The sequence below is a fragment of the Thermobia domestica genome, chromosome 10 (genome assembly GCF_964235325.1).
Source record: "Thermobia domestica chromosome 10, izTheDome1.hap1.1, whole genome shotgun sequence".
Taxonomy (NCBI): Eukaryota; Metazoa; Arthropoda; class Insecta; order Zygentoma; family Lepismatidae; genus Thermobia; species Thermobia domestica.
Genome location: NC_137463.1, coordinates 174,480,819 through 174,502,339, shown reverse-complemented (window position 1 = coordinate 174,502,339; position 21,521 = coordinate 174,480,819). Strand labels below are relative to the sequence as shown.

At 36.4% G+C, this 21,521-nt stretch overlaps 2 protein-coding genes across 5 annotated transcripts in view; one reads left to right on the top strand and one right to left on the bottom strand.

The window, feature by feature from the left end:
* Nucleotides 1-9,658, bottom strand: part of LOC145662850 (carbohydrate sulfotransferase 11-like) — a 110,778-nt gene extending 101,120 nt beyond the window's left edge. Inside the window, 1 exon segment of the mRNA XM_081728779.1 lies at nt 9,503-9,658. The gene's annotated coding sequence lies outside the window, so the exon portion shown is untranslated.
* Nucleotides 1-21,521, top strand: part of MICU1 (Mitochondrial calcium uptake 1) — a 416,685-nt gene that overhangs the window by 271,157 nt on the left and 124,007 nt on the right. The window lies entirely within an intron of this gene.

Sequence of the window (21,521 nt, the reverse complement as noted above, 5' to 3'; positions counted from 1 at the left end):
TGATAAGATCGTTAGACAGGGTGAGAAGTAAGCCAAATTCAAATACTCATTTCTCCTAAAATGGCGAATGTATTTTTTAAAAATCTGTAAGTGACAGCTTATAAATTATTAGGTGAAGTGGGAAGACACCCGATGCCCAGAGGTGTCCATTTTTCCATTTTTGTAAATTTTTAAAATAACTTTTCAGTTATTAAACTAAGTATGACTCATGTCCCAGCACATGTTTAGTGAACTTCTGTATAATAGTTTCGTACCTTTCTGAATAAAGTATCAAACGGAATGCAAAAGAAAAATAAAACAACGCATAAGGATGGAAAAGCATATTACATACTAGTCATTTTGCTTCTTTTTTTAATCTTCTCTCAAATCTACGAAAACGAAAGATTCAAAGCGAACTAAGAAATGAAGCTGCACACACACTCTGTGCTGGAGCCGATCTTTCCGCATCTGGTAACTAAATCGGCCCTCGTATGTAACAAACGTTGACAACTTTGACGTCACGGACACCAGATCCACATCACTGAATAAATCTAGTGAACTTCAGTTCCAACAAGATAATCTTAAGTAATTTGATGATTCGTTGGAGCTAATGAAGATGCATTCGAGAACGCCAGTGTCAACTCAAGCTAGTTTTCTCGGTTTTCTTTATTTAATAATGTTGAAGATCAGCAATCAATGTTCTAAACCAAAAATTATTGATTTTTTTATAGTAGAAATTAATATAGTGAAAATGTAAATAATCTCGTATTCGAACAATTATTCGAAACACTTTTAATAGCATAACAATTGATTTAATTTCAGCGTTATTTAAATTCAGAGTACTCGGGAATTTATTTTATGCAATTCTGAGATTATACTTAAACTTGAATTAATAAGCTAATGAGTCAAATAAGCTTGGGATTGAGAATGATTATTTTATATCTACTTGTAACTATCAATAAATTTAAAAAAAATAGTAAAATAAGAAAATTGAAGTATTCGAAAATTACTCTATCCTAGATTTTTGAAAATGATAGGACCAGGATATTGTCAGTCAGCATAATCTAGTTGAGTTGATTTTGAGTTTAACGTTCCTTTCAGCAGCGAGGATATATGAGAGGGGACCTACTGATTAACGTGGAATCCGAACCACATGAGCTCCGCCGGGAATCGAACCCGAGTCTCCCACGACAAAGACGTGTATGCTAACCGCTTAGCCACGAAGGAGCTCTCAGCGTAATCTAGGAAAAATTGATTAGGAATCATCAAAATGGGAACAGTTAGTGCCGGTTCCTGAGGGAAACCACATCTGTAAAAAAAAAAAAAAGTTACAAACGTAGTGAAAAAAGAAACATACGTACATAATACATAATTAGAAAATTAGGTAAGCTTTCTTCCCTTACTTTGTAGCGATACAATTTTAAGCTTTTTTTTTTACAGATACGATTTCCCTTAAATGCCGCCACTGAATCAGATATTTTAAAATTAACGATAATAACAATCCATAGCATATTGTGCACAAAACTAGAAATTAGTAATGCGTGATAACGAAATGAATCGAGTTGAGCGTATTGTTTTTGGATCAAAAGATCTAATATATTTTAATCAGAAATTTTCTTGAGGGTCTAATATCTGGAGAACTACATACAGTGTAGCCAAACTCTAACTATCAGTTAACTTAGTATGATGTGCTTATTCCATAAAAAATACAAACACTTGATTTAAGGGCCGTTCAAAAATTTTGTGGCCCCTGATCCAAAAACTAGTTATTGGCCAAGATCGCACTCTTTTGATCCATTTTTAGTTTTCCTAAAATTCTTGTTTTCAATTTCTGAGATACTGTATTTTAATTTTTTACAAGAATATGCAGATAAAATCGTAAAACTTTCTAGTTTATTAATCTAAAAACCAGGTGGTCGGTTCTTACGTTTCGTTGTTTTCATCATTAGACAATACGGCGCAATTCTTTACGACGCGATATCGTCATCAATCTGCGGACTTGTTTTTCCATTATGAATACCACCTTGGAAAACCATTAGCGATTTTAAGTTGTTGTAATTTGTAATTTTTAACAAACAGTTCCCGTTTTGTGTCTAGTTCATGGGAAGGGGATACGTTGAACAACTTTTCTAATCTCGGTTAGCCTGTATATAACACATTACAGAGCTTTGTATAGATATTTGATGACCAATCTTAAAATATTGAAAAAGCACATAAGCAATTTTTTGTCGTGTTCGTAAGGCTCTCAAGCTCATTTCACTTTTTTTTTTTTAATTTCAATGAATAACTGAATTTAGAAACAATGTAGAATGTCAAAAATGTAGAAAGTGAACCAGAGAGCGTCTACATAAACTTACAAATAAGTAACAACCATTTCTAAAGCTTTTTCTTATAGACCAGAAATTTGGGTGCGCAATTCAGTGGATACCCAAGTTTATACACTATACGAAAGGTCTTGTAAGAAACGTTTTGTAGATACAACCTGGCTCACTTATTATTATTATTATTATTATTATTATTATTATTATTATTATTATTATTATTATTATTATTATTATTATTATTATTATTATTAATAATAATAATAATAATAATAATAATTTTTTATATTCTCCATTGCGTATAAATTATTCACTAAAATTCATGAAAACTGTGAGTGAGATTAGCAAAGAGCCTCAAAGTCTGTAATCTAAGTCAAGTGGCTGTAATGGTGTTTCTGCTACAGTAGTAAACTGAATAAAACAAAAACTTTATTTTAAATGAAATGAAATCTCTGAGTTTTACGTCCCACGGTTATGCCGGTTAGGCTAAACGAGACGGTGATGATGAGAGATGAGTGAAATGGTGGAATGAAGAAAGTTGGAGGAAACGGGAGAACCACGAGAAAACCCACGAGCACGTGTTTGTCCACCACAAAGTTCATTTGGCGGGGGCTGGGATCGAACGCGGGACCCCAAGCACCAGAGGTGAACGCTCTACCACTGAGCCACCGCGCCCCCTTGATTTTAAATAGTAACATGATATCTCCGAATTGTAGATGTTGGAATTGGACATAATTCAAAATGAGTAAATATGTCCGATTAATATAGGGATCATAACGCTCTCCTTGGTATTGCTGAGAATAACTGTTCTTTGAAATCAGATAAAAATGAGGACAAGTTTTCTTCCTTTAGTCTGTAGTGATAAATTGTAATTCTTGCTTATGTGATTTTCCTTGGGAAGTGCACTGAATGTCATAGATTTGTGAATTATCGTCAGTAACGTCTATCAGTCATATTTCTAGCACTGCCAAAACGGCAAACAATCACCAAAATGCAAGCAGAGTAATCGAGCGTTTAAAAATTCTTTTTGATTACTTGATCCGTCTTCTGATAAGAGAAGGAAGTATATTCAATACTGTGTCAACGTTGAATAGCGCATCCCATCCCAGATACGAGGGATTTCCTTGCAAGTACGATCTCATTTTCTTTGTGCATTTCAGTGATGTCGTTAGAGGAGCCCAAGAAGTCGAATGCCTACCTCCAGGCATGTAATGTAGATCAAGTAATATAAAATTATCATTTCCTGTGTGCAAAACAATAGTCATCATCATAGGTGTTCTGCCTTTATTGGCAGGTCACTTGCCACAGCTGAGAAGTTTCCATGCTCCACGGTCCTCCGCTAACCTTTTCGTCTTCGCGTATGATCTTTCTATTTTAATATCATCCATTAATTGTAGTCTCCTTCGACCCCTCCTCTCTTTTCCGCCACCATACCCTCTAGGACGTCCCTCATGATACAATCTCTTCTTAGGCAATATCCCACCAGTTTCTCTTCCTCTTCCTAATAATATCTAAAAGTGTTCTTTTCTCACCCACCATTTCTAACACTTTCTCATTCGTTTTCCGCTCGACCCAACTAATTCTTTCCATTCTTCTCCACACCCACATTTCGAAGGCTTCCAGTCGATTTTCGTCACCTTTACGTAATGTTCACGTTTCCGCCCCATACAGTACAACACTCCACACGAAGCATTCCAATAGTTGTCCCCCTAAAATATTTCTACCCCTCCGTCCCCCTCTCCTGAAGAAATGAAAGTTGGTGTCGTTACTGCCGTGTGTGATCGCTGGTTCGAACCATGCTTGGAGCATATTCCCTTAGGTCATTGCTTAAAGTGGCCGATATGATATCTCTGGGAATACGAATCCAAAGGTTAAAAAGCAAAGTAGTATGGCACATCGTTGCAATAAAATGGCCAAAATATTTTGTGATCTTGGAAGTTAATTGTGAGGTTTAATGTGTGGATTGTTTATTAAATTTGTGCTGTTCATTTATACTTTTCGATATTGATAACACAAAGATATAAAACTCGGCACGCTAGATTTGTAACTGTAACCTGAAAAGTTCCAAACCTTATAATAACTCATCTTATTCCAATCCTTGTTTACAGTGTTATCAAAATATCTTTTAATTTCTTGTATGTTCTTCCACTCCAATAATTCATTTGCCCCCTTACTTTTTCACCCCATCGGAATATCCTGACAACGCCCCGGATTACTTATGTTTTTTGTCCCTGGATTAACAACTCAAGCATTTACTGCACTGTAATGTACGTACAATCTTACGAACATTAAAAAAAAAAAAAATCTTTCGGATTAGTTTTTAAAGCGAAATATAGGATGTTTTGATTTTATACTCCATGAACTGTGTAAATAGACAGCTTTCTCATTCTCTCTCTTTTTTTTTTTTTTTAAAGTGTATTCTACTTAATAGAAGTAGATAGTAATCACGTGAATTGTATTTATTCATGGGGCAATTTCCAAGCTAGTGAATATTCGAGTATCTAACCACAAACAAGAGACAGTTGTATTTCACATGAGCTCAGGAGATTTATGAGCTACACAGAGACCTTTATTGTGTATTGAAAAGATCGTCAGCGAAAATATGCAGTATTCATTAATACATCTTGATTCGTTCTTTTTTATCGCTCAAAAATCTTGAAAAAATATGTTAACAATACTCAACAAAATGATTAAAAATCGAAGTGCAGGGGTACACAATTGACACAATCTGTTGTCTCTATACATAACATTCCATTCCTCTGTACAGACCAAAAATTAACTTATGGAGAATATGGGAAGTGCTTAAATATTATTTTAGATGCTGGATTCCTAGGTTAAATACATTTTTCTTTAAAACGAGTTAATTACTTTTGACATGCTCCTGTTTTCATCTTTTGGCTTCCAACAACAATAATAGTAGTAGAGAGAAATTAATTAAATTAATTTTACAGTAATATTATCGTATATATATATATATATATATATATATATATATATATATATATATACAGCGTTGTATTTCTAAATATAAAGATACTGATACGCTGGACCTCAGGTTCATAATGGTTAAAAATTGCATAGCTTTCAGGATATTATTACTATTAACAATAATAATAATAATGTGTAGTAGCATATCACTCAAGTCTTGTGACTGAAAACTTTTACGTATATATATAAAGATGCTTTAATAATGTCTTATTGTTACATCTTAATTTAATAATACAATAAAAGTAATGCTAATCAATATTTCTTAGTGATTTGTTTCTTGCTTTTTTCTCTTTCTGTAAGCGGGTGACAGTAACCTGCTGTTGTTTGTTTTCAAAAGACATCAAGAGTTCCACAAATACTTAATTTCAATAATAACACTCATACAGTACATTGTTCACATAATGTTCTTCAGAATACTAATCATGCTACCAAAATGTTCTACAAACCTCTGTTAAATTAATGGATAAACTTTGTGAAAAAATCGGGTCAATTCAGAGCGTTTATGGTTTATATTACCGTACAAAAAGGAATGGAGAAAAGAGAGGTGCCGGGATATGCCAGTAAGCGAGAGACGAAAGGTGGGAAGTTGGGTGGGTGTTGAGTGAAGGTGGGAAGTAAAGAAGCAAATTTTTGTTTTTGAATAATAAGACATTTGCGAATTGGCAAAATCCTCCGTGAGTTTGCACCGCAGTAGTTTATTTATTACTATTACTTTTTATGTAGTGTTATCCAGTGTATGATGCCTATGTGAAGGACATTTCTATTAAACAGCATTGTTTACCACTATGGTGCACAATCACATTTACTCTTTCGAAATGTAGTCATTTGGCTGTACCGCTGAATTAGCTATAGTAAATGTGATTTCCGATGCTGACATTAAGCATTGAATTCAGAAAGAAAAAAAAATAATACGCCAAAGGAATGTTAAAAATGATGCTAGTTACATTAATAAAGCAGGCAACTCTATACATATTTTCTTTAATTAGCACAAACAAGTTCTAACTAATGCTAACAAGCCATGATAATGCTTACGTAAAATTTTCTAAAGAACGATAAATGGTACGTTTAGATTGCATAATTGTTTTTTTCACAGCTTTATGTGTATAATGAAGTTCACAGTAATAATCATGCAATAACGAACTGGAAAATATGAATGAATATCCGTAGACTCGGATGCTGACATGAGCAGAATTGAATAAGTAAATCGTCTTAAATCTACAATATACTTTTGACCATTAAAACACTGTCACCTGCTTGAAATATACACCAAATTCAGTAAGATTTGATTACAGAATTTCGACTTTTCGAAAGCATGAGACAAGCAGTACGAAAGCCCCTATTTATAGCTGTAAATCTTTTGTACAATTTACATCTTGGAGACTACTCATCTTGTAATAGATCTTGAATTAGAGATATGAGATCTCTAGGCGTCACCCGGAGTGACCGGAATTAAAATATATTCTACGGTTCTACGGGCCAACCAAATTTACGGATTTAAATTTTAAATTACCTGTAATTATTTATTTATGTCTTATTACATGTTGCATGTGGTTAATGTTAGTTATTCACAAAGATTATATTTTCATTATATCCAAAGGATAGATAACTTATACATAAATTTTCTTCATCTTTGTATTTGCATAGTTGCTCAGTTTTCAGTTAACGATTTGACAGATGCAGGGATGAAACTTAAAAATTAATTTTGATTTAAGTGAACTTGCAGTGAGTTTTCTGTTTTGAAATCTTAATATTAACACTTGATAGGAAGGATAACAATTGTTGTAAATTATGGAGTGCGTTTTCGAGAAAACAGATGCATCAAACGTGTTCAAAATAATGCAGTATATTCGCTCTATACCAGTCAATAATGCATACGTCGAGCGTAATGAAAGCTTTAGGATCAGACGATAGGAACAAAATGTCAAAAGAACTTGTAATGGCCGAAATTTGTATTTAAATTAACTTGAAAAGGGCCTATCAAAATTTCTACAAATCTATTCTGGAAAATAGGACTCTTCTTCGGCAGCAAAGAGCTCCAAAAGTAATAATATTGTAGGTAAAATTTTCATTTAGTTCGGTATGGTAAACGTTTGGTTAGTAGTGATGGTAGTGGTAGTTAATAAAAATGGGTATAAGTGTTAGCAGTAACGATGATACCATGTCAAAGAAAAAAGTCTTCATTTTAAAATTTGATCCAATTACATAAATGCCGCTAGTTATCTGGATTTGCCTTCAATTCAATCTGACAACCCATTGTGAATAGAACAGACCTTCTTATTATTTTCTGTGGTCACAGGGATGCCGCCCACAGGTAGGATTTATGGCAGAGGTGTCGCCCAAAGGGTTATTTTGAGACAGAATTTTTCATTAAAAATGGTAACATCAAACTGCAAGATGAAAAGGGGGGAGAATTGTATATTTGGGGGGCTAGAATGATAAATTTGAGGGCGGGCAGAATGGCAAATTTGGGGGATAGAATAGCAAATTAGGGTCAGAATGGTAAATTTTGGGGGAGGAGCGGTAAAATTTAGGGTAGAATTGTGAATTGGGGTGTTGCTCCTAAGACCCACGGGGAAACGAAACAGCCCTGGAAATCAGGCCCTTTATATCCGAAGTTTGTAAAGGTCAAATTCCAATTAAAAGAAAATGTGTGTTGAGAGATAGCTTCAGGCGAATACCGAGATGTTAATTATATTGTAAGCCTTATCCTTCTTCTATGATGCGTATAGACAATGGGATGAATATTCGTTAAGAATGAAATTTTAGAGACCATCTTAGAGAAATAACAGCGATAAAGACGATATTCTTACCATGTATCAACAAGCTAAAGCTGTCTGGCCAACCGTAGTTCTTAATAAGACATTTCAATCATGTGCATGTCAGTCATAATGACCAGTTACAATTCGCTGTCAATTTCTAACTTCAATATTAATATCTGAATCGGTAATAATATCCAAGATCTATGTTTTTATGAAAATCAAGCTGCTTTTGGGATGCGGTGGCTCAGTGGTAGAGTGTTTGCCTCTGGTGCATGGGGTCCTTGGTTCGATCCCAGCTCGCGCCACGTGAGCTTTGTGGTGGACAAACACCTTGTGCGTGGCTTTTCTTGGGGTTCTCCCGTTTTCTGTCACTTTCTTTATTCCACCATTTCATTCATTACTCATAATAACTCTCCTTTAGCCTAGCCGGCATAATCGTGGGACGTAAAAATTAAAGATTTCATTTTTCATTTCATGAGGCTGCTTTTGTGATACACACATGCATCTCCAAATTAATTTTCATCAACATAAATAGTGGCCATGTGTACTTATAAATATCAGATTTCATTGTTTATCTCCAGTTGGACCTAATTCCCTTAATCATAAAGTTATCAGCAAATTAAGCTACTTGTTATATGGGCTTGTTCTTTTTTCTATGTAGCTACTATATCTATAGTAAAGAAAACCTGCCATAAGATTTTTAAAATAGTCTTTTCTGAGCAGCGCTATACAGTATCTTTTATATTCACATTCTTCGGCTTGTTACGGGATCTAAACTAAATGCAGTAAAAAATACTTCTGTAATATTCATTCACCTTAGAAAGTATTATATAAATAGAATTTTTTCACCTGACTGTATATTTTCATTTAAATTCTCTAGTTTTTGTTATCTTTATTGTTTTTATTCGTGGACATACTTAAAGGAAAATACTATTTTTTCTAGTATTTATATTCACACATTATATCATTTCTGCTTTGTTTTTCTTTCTTGATAAATTTTAGATATGTAAGTAATTATAGAATTAAATTTTTAAAACCAATTTTAAAATTCAAACATACCTTGTGGTGAGAAGTTTCGATTTCAGTTTGGTATTAACATAACTTCAGCGGGTTCAGTTTCTAATTTAAAAGAAATAAAAATCCTTCCCGCGCCGTTTTGAATAGTTGATCCTGATCAGCTATTTTAAATTGTGCACTGAGCATTAAAATATTTTGTAGAGGTAGCAACGATAATTTTATTTCGCTAGTAAACCTTAACAGTTATTGTAAACTTGGAATTTTAAAATGTCGATAAGAAATGAGAAGGCTATGGAGCTTTTACTATTCTGATTTTCTTTTTAAACAACTAGCAGGGGAATAGTATAGACACTAACTAGAAACAAGTAATAAAAACCTGGAGTTATATGTTATTGCTATTCCTGGCAGGGCAGTTAGATTTTTCTTGTTAACACTCACCAGAAACTCGCGTATCACACACACATACATATAATATGTACACACACTTCTCTTTTTAATAATATTGTCGGGTCGTCGCTAGGGGTGACTTCACGTGAAGTCCCCCTCTGTCGGTGGTCCCAGATAGACTGACTGAGGCGCTTTTAAAAGCGATCTGCTGGCCTCCGCTCTGTCTCGAGCTCCGGCTGCGCTGTGTTGCCATGTTGTGCGCAAACTCAGGATGTGCAGATGATGATAGTAGGGGAAAAGAAAGGCTTGTCACAGGCCAATCGCATGGAAACTTTGACGTTTTTCCACACGGAATAAATGAAGATAAATAAACATGATGAACAACAAGTTATAAACAACAGTGGGAAAGATAACATTTATTATTTGTGTTTTCAGATTATTGACACTTAATATTCCGATCTTCAAAAGTGTATGAAGCTTTATAACACTAATTGAAAGAAATGAATTCAATGCCAAATAACTCCGCTAAAACTCACGTGTATGTGTTTGTGTCTGTTTATTTGCTACATGCACACAGTATACTTAGAATAGTCAAAGTAAAGACAATTTTGCAAGGCTTATACGAGAGGTTCCTAAATGGCTAAATGGTTCGCGTCTTTGCCTTTTTGTGCGGGTGACCCGAGTTCTATCCCCGGTCAGATCTCATGTTAAACTGTTTGCTCGTGTCTCCCATGCTACGGTCAAACCACAAACGAATTGTATGGGCGAGAAGAGGTGTTTGTGACTCAGTTAAAGCCACAGCTTCTGAACTCAATAGCCCAGATTCGATCCCATCCACGTAACATCGTGGTGGGGTTCCCCCGTTTCTTCTCACTCATTTTCATTCCGCCAATCCGTTATTTCTTTTTAATGTCTAGGTTTTTTAACTTTCAGGGCATACTACAGAATGTTAAACAAAAAATTTCATATGAAACGAATTATGTTGAAATAATTGGCGAAATGATTAAAGAAGAACATCTTTACAGTGGTAATATACTACAACCAAGCCTATATATGGCACGACTTCAAATTCTTTATCTTGAGCTTTATTAAATACGATTCCACAGAACAACTGCAACCCCTCTACTAGAATACGTGACTGCTGGAGATCGTATATGTATTATTTTGTTTCATGACTATTTCCTGTGAATGAGTCGTACATGTTTGTATGTAAAGTTTGCATACACATTTATTTTAAAATAAATTATATTTATTTTATTTTATTTATTATTATTATTATTATTATTATTATTATTATTATTATTATTATTATTATTATTATTATTATTATTATTATTATTATTATTATTATTTTGAATTGCAAAATATGTTAAGACCACTAGCTTGCAATAAATTTCTGCTTATAATCGTCTACGTTTGATTTAACAATAACTTTCTGTGTTAGTTTTCAAATAGAAATATTTATTACATTCCAGTAATGTGTGTAAAATGTTCTTATCTTTCCAAGAGTTTGCTTAATACATTTTGTCAAATACTAACCAGGAATTTAAAATGTTAATTACCATGTTACAGGGGTTGGACCAAAAAATCTAAAACGTTTGCAAAAGTGTGAAAATCATACCTAGTATGGTGTGCGGCATCCTTTTGCATCCAAAACAACTTGGATCCGACGTGGAACGGACGTATACAGCTCCTGAAGCGTGGTGGATAGAATTTAGTACCATTACTCCCCCAAAACATGCTCCAGTTCCTTAAGGGATGCTGGTGGAGGGTAATGAGACCGAACACGCCTTTCTAACTCAGACTAAAATGGCTCAATGATGTTCCGATCTGGTGATTGTTGGACCCAGGGGAGGTGTGGTAGATCCTGGTCATGCTCTTCAAACAATGATTTCACCGTTTTTGCAGCGTGACAGGGTGCCAAATCATCTTGGTAGATGCCGTCACCATCAGGGAACAATATTTGGACTATGGGTAGAACCTTGTCCCCCAAAATGGCCTCATATGCCTTAGCATTCATCATTCCATGCAGGGCTATGATGGGACTTGCAGAAAATCACGATATCAGTGCCCATACTGTAGCAGAACCAACCCCATGCTTTATAGTTGGGAGCAGATAGCTGTATCATAGGCCTGCGACGGTGTTCTCCATACGTAAACACGACCGGTTGTTAGAAACAGGTGAAGGTCGATTCATGGGACTACATTACGTGTTTCCACTGCTCATGAGTGCACGCCTTGTGGTCCTTGCACCACGTGATACGCCTCTTCGCATTTACTGCTGTGACCAGGGGTTTGGCGATAGTGGCTCTGCCATGAATTTTCATTTTATGAAGTTTCTGTTGCGATGAAACAGTTTTCGATGAAACCGGGTTCTGTAGGCCGGAATTGAGTTCAGACGTAATTTTCATTGCAGTATTCTTCTTTTTAGCTGCTACAATCCGTTTTAATGCCCTCCGGTTCCTATCCGACAAAATTGTCTTTCGACCACTGTTGTGCTTTGGAGACGTTGTTTGCCCATGAATTATGTATGCCCTCGTGACATTGGATACAGTGCCTTTTGATACTCCCCACAATGTTTGCCACTGAAACTCCAACCAGACGTGCACCAACGAATATGCCTCTTTGGAAGTCTGTCAGTTCGCCCATTTTATCGCACCACTTTCACACCACGACACTAACAGGTGAACGGGTTACTGCTAACGGAAGAGGAAGGTCCACATGACACATTGAAAGAAAAAAAAAAAACGATTGGCAACCGCAACACACGTTGTACAGTGGAGGGCCAAACTTACGTGTCCTGTATGAAGTGTTTTTAGATTATTTTTTTTTGGTCTACTCCCTGTATAATCAGCTATTTCAAGAAAATAATATCCGTATTTTTATAACATTATATATATGAAGATTTACGTCGCGAACACTTTTCTTTCCGTTTTTCATTTTTTTGTTTGTTTGTTTGTTTGTTCCGCAGAAATAGTCTTATTTTAGTTTGCTTCATTACAAATTTACAAATCGTGATGTTTCCAACGCTAGCCGAAATTTCTGTCTAGATATTGCGTTCGGGGTGAAACGCACGATATATTTAGTTTAACATTCAAGCTTATAATCTGTAGGCTAAAGGAGCTAAATGAGAATTATTTCAAGTAGTTGCATGGAGAATGATAAAAAGAGCAGCCTAGAAGACATGCATTGTGCTGGTCTGTTCGAGCAGTTTGTAATAAACCTGCAGCGCGTCATCCGAGAAGTAAGTGACCAATGCCTAATCTATTCCCCTCCGAGTTGTCAAAGTGTTTAGTGTTTATTGGCACTGTGTATTTATGCAATAAAGCTACAATAAAATGGCAGTAGTTTCAGATCTGGAAATGACATGAACCCATATTAATATCTGAGAGATTGTGAAATTGATGTTTCCCAAGTTTTGCTTTAGCAGTAGTATTATGTATTATGAAGTAGTTTCTCCTGCAAATCAGATCGAAGGAAATAATTAATACGGATCTTTTTTTTTTTTTTTAATTTCCCAGTGTTTCATGTCCACTCTAAATTTCTAACTAGTGTGGATGAGTGGTGTAGTTTGCAGCTTAATATATTTACGAAATAATTCAAATGAAAAATAGGATTATAACTTAATGTAATTATCATTTTTATGTAACATTCGAGACAACGAATTGTCGGCGAAAATTTTTTGAGCAATAGTGTAACCAGCCATTGTGCTAATAGGAGATAATATTTCAGCCATTTTTGAGGAATTTCTTTCCCCAAATTAATGTTGGTACTCGGAATAAGCTGAGGTACTAGACATTCACATGTGACAGTATTGCAACCTAATTTTCTCTGTCAGTAGGATAGTGTCTGTAATATATTCTTAGTCTCGAAGACTTCCATCGTAAAGTGTCTGAGATATTATTCTCTCGTGGCTTGTAGCGTTGAGGATTTTATGTTGAACCCTTTTAGGATTTCTACTTTTCGAGGTAAATTTTAGACTTTCACTCAAACACCTACTGCTTCCTTACTATTTATCGTAGGATCATGGTTCATATCTTTTTTTTTTAGGATAAAGCATACTTTCCAACGGTACCACTTGCTTGTCCATATTATACACAAGAAACGGGAAAATCGGGGAAAAACGGGAGATTTTTCGAAAAATCAGAATCTTAAAGATGCAGTTCATCAGATTCACTACTAGAGTCAGTAGGTGAAGATAGTTCCATTAACTTCTGTGCCTTCTTCGGAGAAGCACGCCTTTTAGAAAGACAGCGCCACGCCTGGATTTTCGTCTCCCACGTGAACGTGCTACGTGTTCTTTGTATGGTGAAGAAGTCAAACATGAGCTGAGTCCCTTGGATGTCAGCGCGTAGATAGTTTGCGTTTCTTTGATGGTGGTGGTGAAATGTCATAGGGAGTGATAGATAAGCTTGTCGACGGTCCTGAAATAAGAGAAAAATTGTTTCAGCAAAGTTATCCATTGTTGAGAGAACTGTTCATGAGCAGTTTTAACGACCAAAAGAATCCAATCCAATCTACCGCTTCTAATAGACTAGTCTATAATCTATACTATTCATCCAGGAATATGTGGAATAGTTACCTACTGTAGAGTTCACATTTTTGTTGAAATTGAAGTTCAGCCGATTTCGTCAAGTATAGTCGCCACAGTTTTGTGATGCAAAAAGTTACTGGGCATGAAGAAACACAACGTCTATACTAATCAATTGCAGCTGTAGGTTTCTGTGAAATGGTTGAAGGCAATCTACGTCTAGTCTACTATAGATCCCTATTATATCTAGTCTTTCTAAACTAGTCGTAGATTACTCTATCTAATCTACTAACCTTGAAACAGTTCTGGCGCATCAGGTTCGTTGTCCTTGTGCTCCGAAGTATCTTGCAAAGGAAATTTTTGTTCAGCAGACGTGGGTGTGACTTCGTGATCTGCAGAAATAAAATCAGTGAAACCTCTTTTCGTTGGAGCGTAAATTCTAATTAACATTGCATTGATTTAGTTGTAATACAACTATTCATCATTATTAGATTATTAGATTATTCATCATCTTAATTTCTTTACAATACCATACTGGACTCACAAACATATGCTGGAGGTCTATTATTATGCTCAGGGGTGTAGCCAGCAGGTTTGTGTAGGGGGGGCCGTCGTTTTTTAGGGGGGGGGGCAGCTACAATGTACAAAGCCAAAAAAATGTGTTGCTGCTAGTGTTTTTGAGGCCTGAAAGAAAGGAAAATTTTGGTTTCCTTCTGGAAGACTAAAAACACTATTTTAGCTTCTTCTTCTTCTTCTTCTTTATTATTATTATTATTATTATTATTATTATTATTATTATTATTATTATTATTATTATTATCCATAAATTATATTCAAGATACTTTTTATTATGCTTAATCAAGAACTACTGCCCGGGACCAAACGCTATACTTTTGTGCATAACTATAAAGGTAACCAAGAAAGTTCTGTCCCTTTTCGTGGAGGTCTGTGTTCAATTGGAACTCACACTGTGAGTTGAATGCTAGTGGAGATAAGGCGAACGTCAGTTGTTGGTGTGCGTATATCCAACATACTACCTGGTTGTGGCAATTCAGATACACCGTGAACTTGCGTAAAGACAGAGGGAACATGGGACATCTACAGAGCGTCATAAGAGCATGTATGCTGAACGAGTTCAAATGGAGATCAAACGCCGCTGTAGCGGGACAGAAGATATGCCAGGCCTTTGATGAGGGTGTCATGAAGACGCGGACATTGCCGCGATGGTTTAACAAGTTTAAGAACGATGACGAACACCCGAAAACACCACGTGCCAGAAGACTAACACATGTACAAAGAGGAACTGGGACTACAATTCAGTATGTGGTGAAACCATTCGGCAGCACATCCATCAACTTGTGAAGCACTACAAGTTGGGTCGATGGGTCTTTCATATTTTGACTGCGGGTCAGAAGGCAACGCGGCAGTCGCCTGTGTTTATTTACTGTTTCGGAGCCATTTCTGGACAGGGCGTTGACATGTGATAAAAAGTGTGTCCTATACGAAGCTCCACGGCGCTGTCATCATTGGTTAGCATCCCATGAACCGATTTCAAAACAGCAGAAACCAGCACTGTACCAGAAGAAGGTGTGTTTGGTGCATCGTGCATCGGGAACTGCTACCAGCTGGTCAGAGTATCAATGCAACTGTGTACTGTCAGCAGTTGAGCTGTGCTCAACAAAAACTCAAAACTCTGGAGCCATCACTTCTGAATTGCAAATGGGTCCTCGTTTACGGGACAACGCTAAGTCCCACGTGGGTAGGATGACTCAGGACACCATTTTCCGCCTTGGATGGGAAACAATATTGCAACCACTATATTCCCCGGGTATTGCACCGTTCGATTATCACCTACTCCGTTCTTTGGACAATCACCTTAGAGGACGCCAGTTCAAATCCCTAGTAAAAGTCCAAAATGCACCTGATACTTTCTTCGTTTCACGGCCCACCAAGTTCTACCGCGATGGATTGCATGGCCTTCCAGAACGTTTTCAGAAGGTCGTCGATGCTGATGGGGACTATTTTTGATCTTCCAGGTTAGGTGACATATTGATGTTGGAAGGTGGTGGATGAAAAAGCAACAAAACTTTTCTTGGTTACCTTTATATTTTAATTTAAGACCTTGTATACAGAACCTATCTACATAAGATTGATTTTCTTTGAAATTTCACTTAATTTCTTTGTTTTCCTCACAAAAATATTTATTTATTATTCGTGACTAAAACAAAACATACGGTAATTATTTTATTACACTGAGTAAAAATAAAAGAGAGTGAATGAAATCCAAATTGAATAAAAGCATTGTTTCTCACCAAATTTTCCATCCTCTGTCTCTTTTAAAACACTTGTTAAAGCATATACTGTACTTACAAGTACAAAGTTTAGTATCTTTGTTTTATGGCTGTATTTGTAGTACCGTGTTAAAACGTTTGTCTTCAACCTGTCAAATATAAATCGCAGTAAATTGTGTAATCTGCTGTCACAAAAAAGTATCCTATTTTTCGATCGGTATAAGGAAGAGATACTATACTATTTTTCGATCGGTATGGAAAAACAATATTTCTCCATACTATTTTACCATAAATTATTAATTGTCAATAAACTTTGTTACTTTTAAATGAATGAAGCGAGATAATTTTACTATGATGTTTTAAAAGCTGGTCATTTGGGGGGGCCAGGAAACCATTTGGGGGGGCCGGGCCCCGATGGGCCCCCCTTAGCTACACCCCTGATTATGCTAATCATTTTCATTCAGCTGGAGGGGGTTATGGATTATGAACAATAAAAGTATTCTATAGCCCGCTCCCGTGGCCATTTTATAAAACACTCACGCCTCAAATAAATCGTGCATACAACGCAACATTTCGTTCTGTTCCCTAGAAGCACACACTATTGTAAAGTTGGGCGTTTAATTTGCAAAATCATTCTACGAAATAAGGAACGAAAACTTACCTGTAAAAGCTTTTCGGAGACGCAAATTTAAAAAAGGCGAACTGCAGCGAGTCATCCGCAGTAACAACTAGCGCAGTACTGCCACGTCTTGAAGCTTCTTTAAGAACACAGTTTCGCTTATCCCCGCGAGAGTACAGTACACAATAGGGGCAATAAGCCACAATTACATAACCCTTTGTTATCCTCTATATAAAATAATTCAAAAATGTACTGCATCATTACTATTTGACCTAGAGTCATGGTTCAAACGCCATTTTCTTCAGTACAACGAATAGTACTGTAGTACCCTTTGCAATGGTACCAGTCACATGTCCGTATCATACACCTAAACTGGAAAAATTCGGGAAAACCCCGGACTTGTTTCAAAATTCCAGCCAGAAACTTTGCCCCTCTGGGTTCACGTAGGGATCTGAATTTTAAAAAATCGTTGTTATGTACATAATGCATGTGCAACATTTTAACCTTATATCTTGAAAACAAAGGGCGGAAAAATTGTTGAAATATATCTTAAAAACTTACTGCGTCGTTGCTATTTGGCCTAGAGTCACGATTCAAACGTCATTTTCTTCAGTATAACGAGCCCTTTCGAACGGTACCACTCACATGTGCCTATCATGCAACTGAACCGGAAAATTTTCTGAAAAAAATCAGCCCTTCGGAACACTTGCGTCCCTGGGACCAGGGCCGGCGCGAGGGGGGGTCGAGCCGTGCCACCGCCCAGGGCGGCAGGTCTAATGGGCGGCAAAAATTGAAAAGGAAAATAATACTATCAAAATATAATGCTTCGTAATGGACCCATATGGAAAAATAAAATTGTGTTCATCTGAGAATATAATTGAACTTACTTCACTCACATTTAGGAAAATACTCACTCAGGAAATTCAGAGCATTTTTCCTCATTTTTAATTATCAAACAGGTATCGTTCAATATTTCCCTTGCAGCGACGTAGATAAGATTTTCAGCTACACTGAGAAAAAAAATGTAGGTGGCGTACTTAAAAAGATAGGTTACATGCGTAATTCCTGTAGTTTTTGGACTTAACGTACAGCAGACGTATAACTGAAAACGCATGTTTTATAATACTTTCTGTATAAGTGTTCGATCTGTACGTACTTTCTGTATGAAACAATGTAGGCGGTCAGGATCTCACATACATATGGACGTATATAATATAATATATAGCTGACGAAGGTAACATAAGTATATGTATGTGATATACGGAAAACTGTTAGATGTCAGACATCCTGCAACGGCATGATGTAACATCTAAGGATAGTGCCTATGTAGCATACGGATAACATATGCTCCGTACTGATTTCTATAGTAAGCAAGAGGATACCGTATATTTGTACAGCCAGCGACAGTAGAAAATGGAGGTTGGATACATAAGAAATGATAGCTTTTTCCAGTATCAGAATAGTTTCACTCGATGTCTGATAGTTGGACAACCAACATGACAGCAAATACGTGCCCGAAAACATAACATGCCAGGATATTCCTCCACTCGGAGGAAAAAGTATTACTATCTGAGAGCATCATTTAGAGAAACAACCACGAGATAAATCTGCAGAAATTCCATTCACATTAAGTTCAAAGAGATAGGAATTAATGCAAAGAAAACGAAAAGAATAATACGCTTCATGCAGAAACCGAAAAAGTACGGATAGCTAAACAAAATGAGAAAAGAAGGAAAGAGCAAAAGATATGGGAATAAATTAAATTTTAACACTTAAGGATAAACAGTTTCCGTCTTTCCCGCTGCCCCCATCTTGGGTTTTCTTCCTTCATAGGATAAATCTCTTTCAGTATCAAACGCGAACATCATTTAGTGTTGAATTCCTTGAAAAAAAAAATTAACTCAGTTTAGGCCGAGAGTCGAACCCCAGACCCTTAGAATGACAGTCTCACGCGGTACCCATTTACCTACACAGGCTCTATCTACTACGTTTATAAATTTGCTATTACCCGCGCTGTTATCAAACGTGTTAAATGAGCCATTGTCGGTGAGCCACCCAAGTTCCATTTGAAGTTTAAATTTTATTTACCTCACTTAGCCATCTATGTGTAGCAGTCCCCTTGCTTTCATAAAAAGCATTTGTTCTGTAGATTAAAATCAAGAATGAATTAATCTGTACTCTTGTGAGCTTACTGGTGCACCAACATATCTATCTATCTATCTATCTATCTATATATATATATATATATATATATATATATATATATATATATATATATATATATATATATATATATATACAGGGTGGGCCATTTTAATCAATCCACGGAAATATCTGAAAAATGATAAAACATAGAAGAAATGTTTGAAGTACACGTTATATATTGCTAAGGGGGAAAACCAATTCCGTCAAAAGTACCCCTCTCCGCCGCCCGTAAATGGGGGTAACGGAGGGTAACTCTGAAATGTCAAATGGGAACATGAGTCGAGTAATACCTCGTTCGAAAGGTCTTGGAAAACTAAGTAACGCTGTACTAAAAGATGTTTCATTTGGAGCACCAGTTTCAAAATGGCCGCCATGATATAGTTCGGAAACTCCAGTGCCCGCAGTATGAAAACCATGGAAGGTAAATGAAAAATTGAAATGAAATCTTTGAGTTTTACGTCCCACGGTTATGCCGGTTAGGCTAAAGGAGACGGTGATTATGAGAAATGAATGAAATGGTGGAATGAAAAAAGTGGGAGGAAACGGGAGAACCCCGAGAAAATCCACGCACACGGTGTTTGTCCACCACTAAGTTCACTTCACACTAAGCTGAGATCGAACTAAGGACGCCATGCATTAGAGGTGAACGCTCTACCACTGAGCCACCGCGGCCCGACCAAGGATAGATGCAGTTACGAAGAAGAGACCTTATCAAATTATAAAACAGCTTTCCCAGGGGAGAGAAAAGTTTTAAAATTTCCTTCTTGCGCTTCAACCTATGATTGAAGTAAGGAAGATTATTATTATTATTATTATTATTATTATTATTATTATTATTATTTTATCGAGAATGTACTTCTGGGTTTCCTCCTAAAAAAAACACACACACTATTTCCAACTATAGTTATCCTACTTTTTACAAATTTGTCTAATTCAATATTGGTTTAAATAGTAGTAGTTTTCAAGCTACATATATGAGTTCTTTGACTAACTGAATAGTGCACGCCCCTTCTGGCTCACTCGCCACTATTTAATATTAAATTTCAGATGCCTCGATATATTTGCGTAAGTTTATTATTTTTAAAATAAACATTACGTAAAAGGTCTATTCAAATTGATATCAAGTTTTTCTGACATTTGTATATTACGCATACCTTTCTTCATTTGCATTACTCACGTTACCCCAGAGAACGAACAAAGTTTAGAGTTCTCGTTTGCACTTCTCTTACAATAATAAGCAAATATACGAGGAACAAATTTACCATTATTGACGATGCGGAGGGGAGGAGATTTTCTGGACTAGGAAGGAATGTGTGCGGGTACAGAGCAGAGATCTGCACGGGTCGGAATTTTCAGCCTGGGCCCGGCCCGTGAATTTACAATGTGAGGCCCGACCCGAGTCCGAAATGTGTCTTAGCATTTAGGCCCGAGCCCGGACTGAGCTCCGTGATAATCAAATGAGCCCGAAATAAGCCCGAATCACAGAAACTTAATTATTAATGCAAGATTGTATTTTTATTTACAGCAATTCGAGGTTTGATTTTGCAGTTGTGTTTTAAAAGTCCTTCAGAAAGAACGGTGCAATTTGTGTTTTACACTATATTTACAAAGTTAGGCCCGAAAAAGTCCAAGAAATATGGTTGTATATTTAAAAATTCACAGCCCGAACCCAGGGGCGTCATTTAGGGAGGCAGGGAGGGGCATTTGCCCCCCTGAGTTTGAGATTTATATAGATTTTATCAATAGAATATTAGTAAGTCAGTGAAAAACGTGAAATTTTACATATATCAAGGGGTCTTGCCCCCCAAGCCAAATCTGAAATGACGCTACTGCCCGAACCCCTCCCGGGCCCGAAGTGATACATGCTTTGTAGGCCCGAGCACGTGCAGTCCTCTAGTGCAGAGGCGTTTCAAGTGGTGGGCGACTGCCCACGGCCTTGCATCTTTAGGGACCTCGCAAAGACCAACGAGCCTAAATCGATTTGGCTCTCACTTTTGTCGATGCAACAATAGAAACAAGTATGAATTCGGACTTACTTACAGAAAAACAATACATAAGGCTTCAAACTAACTTTTCATCTATTCGTATATATTAGATCGCTAGCATACGCGACAGGCGGCGAGTTTATTTTAAGATTGCAATAATGAATGTGTATAAGTCTTTACCGTTGGGATAAATTGTTTTCGATAAATTTTATTATAATTAGCAATTTTTAAAAAAGGGGCAGAAAAAGGGGGCAGGAAGGACTCGTAAACCTTACTCGCCTTGCTGTGCAGATGGTATGGTCAAAATCAATACTGGATAGTGAAAGTGTAAGTGTAAAGGCTAATATGGAACAGAGGAAGAAAAGAGAACTTCTTCAGAAGGGAATTGGGAGGGGAGGGGAGGAGAGTACAATGCTGTGACACTTGAAATGCGTCTTGA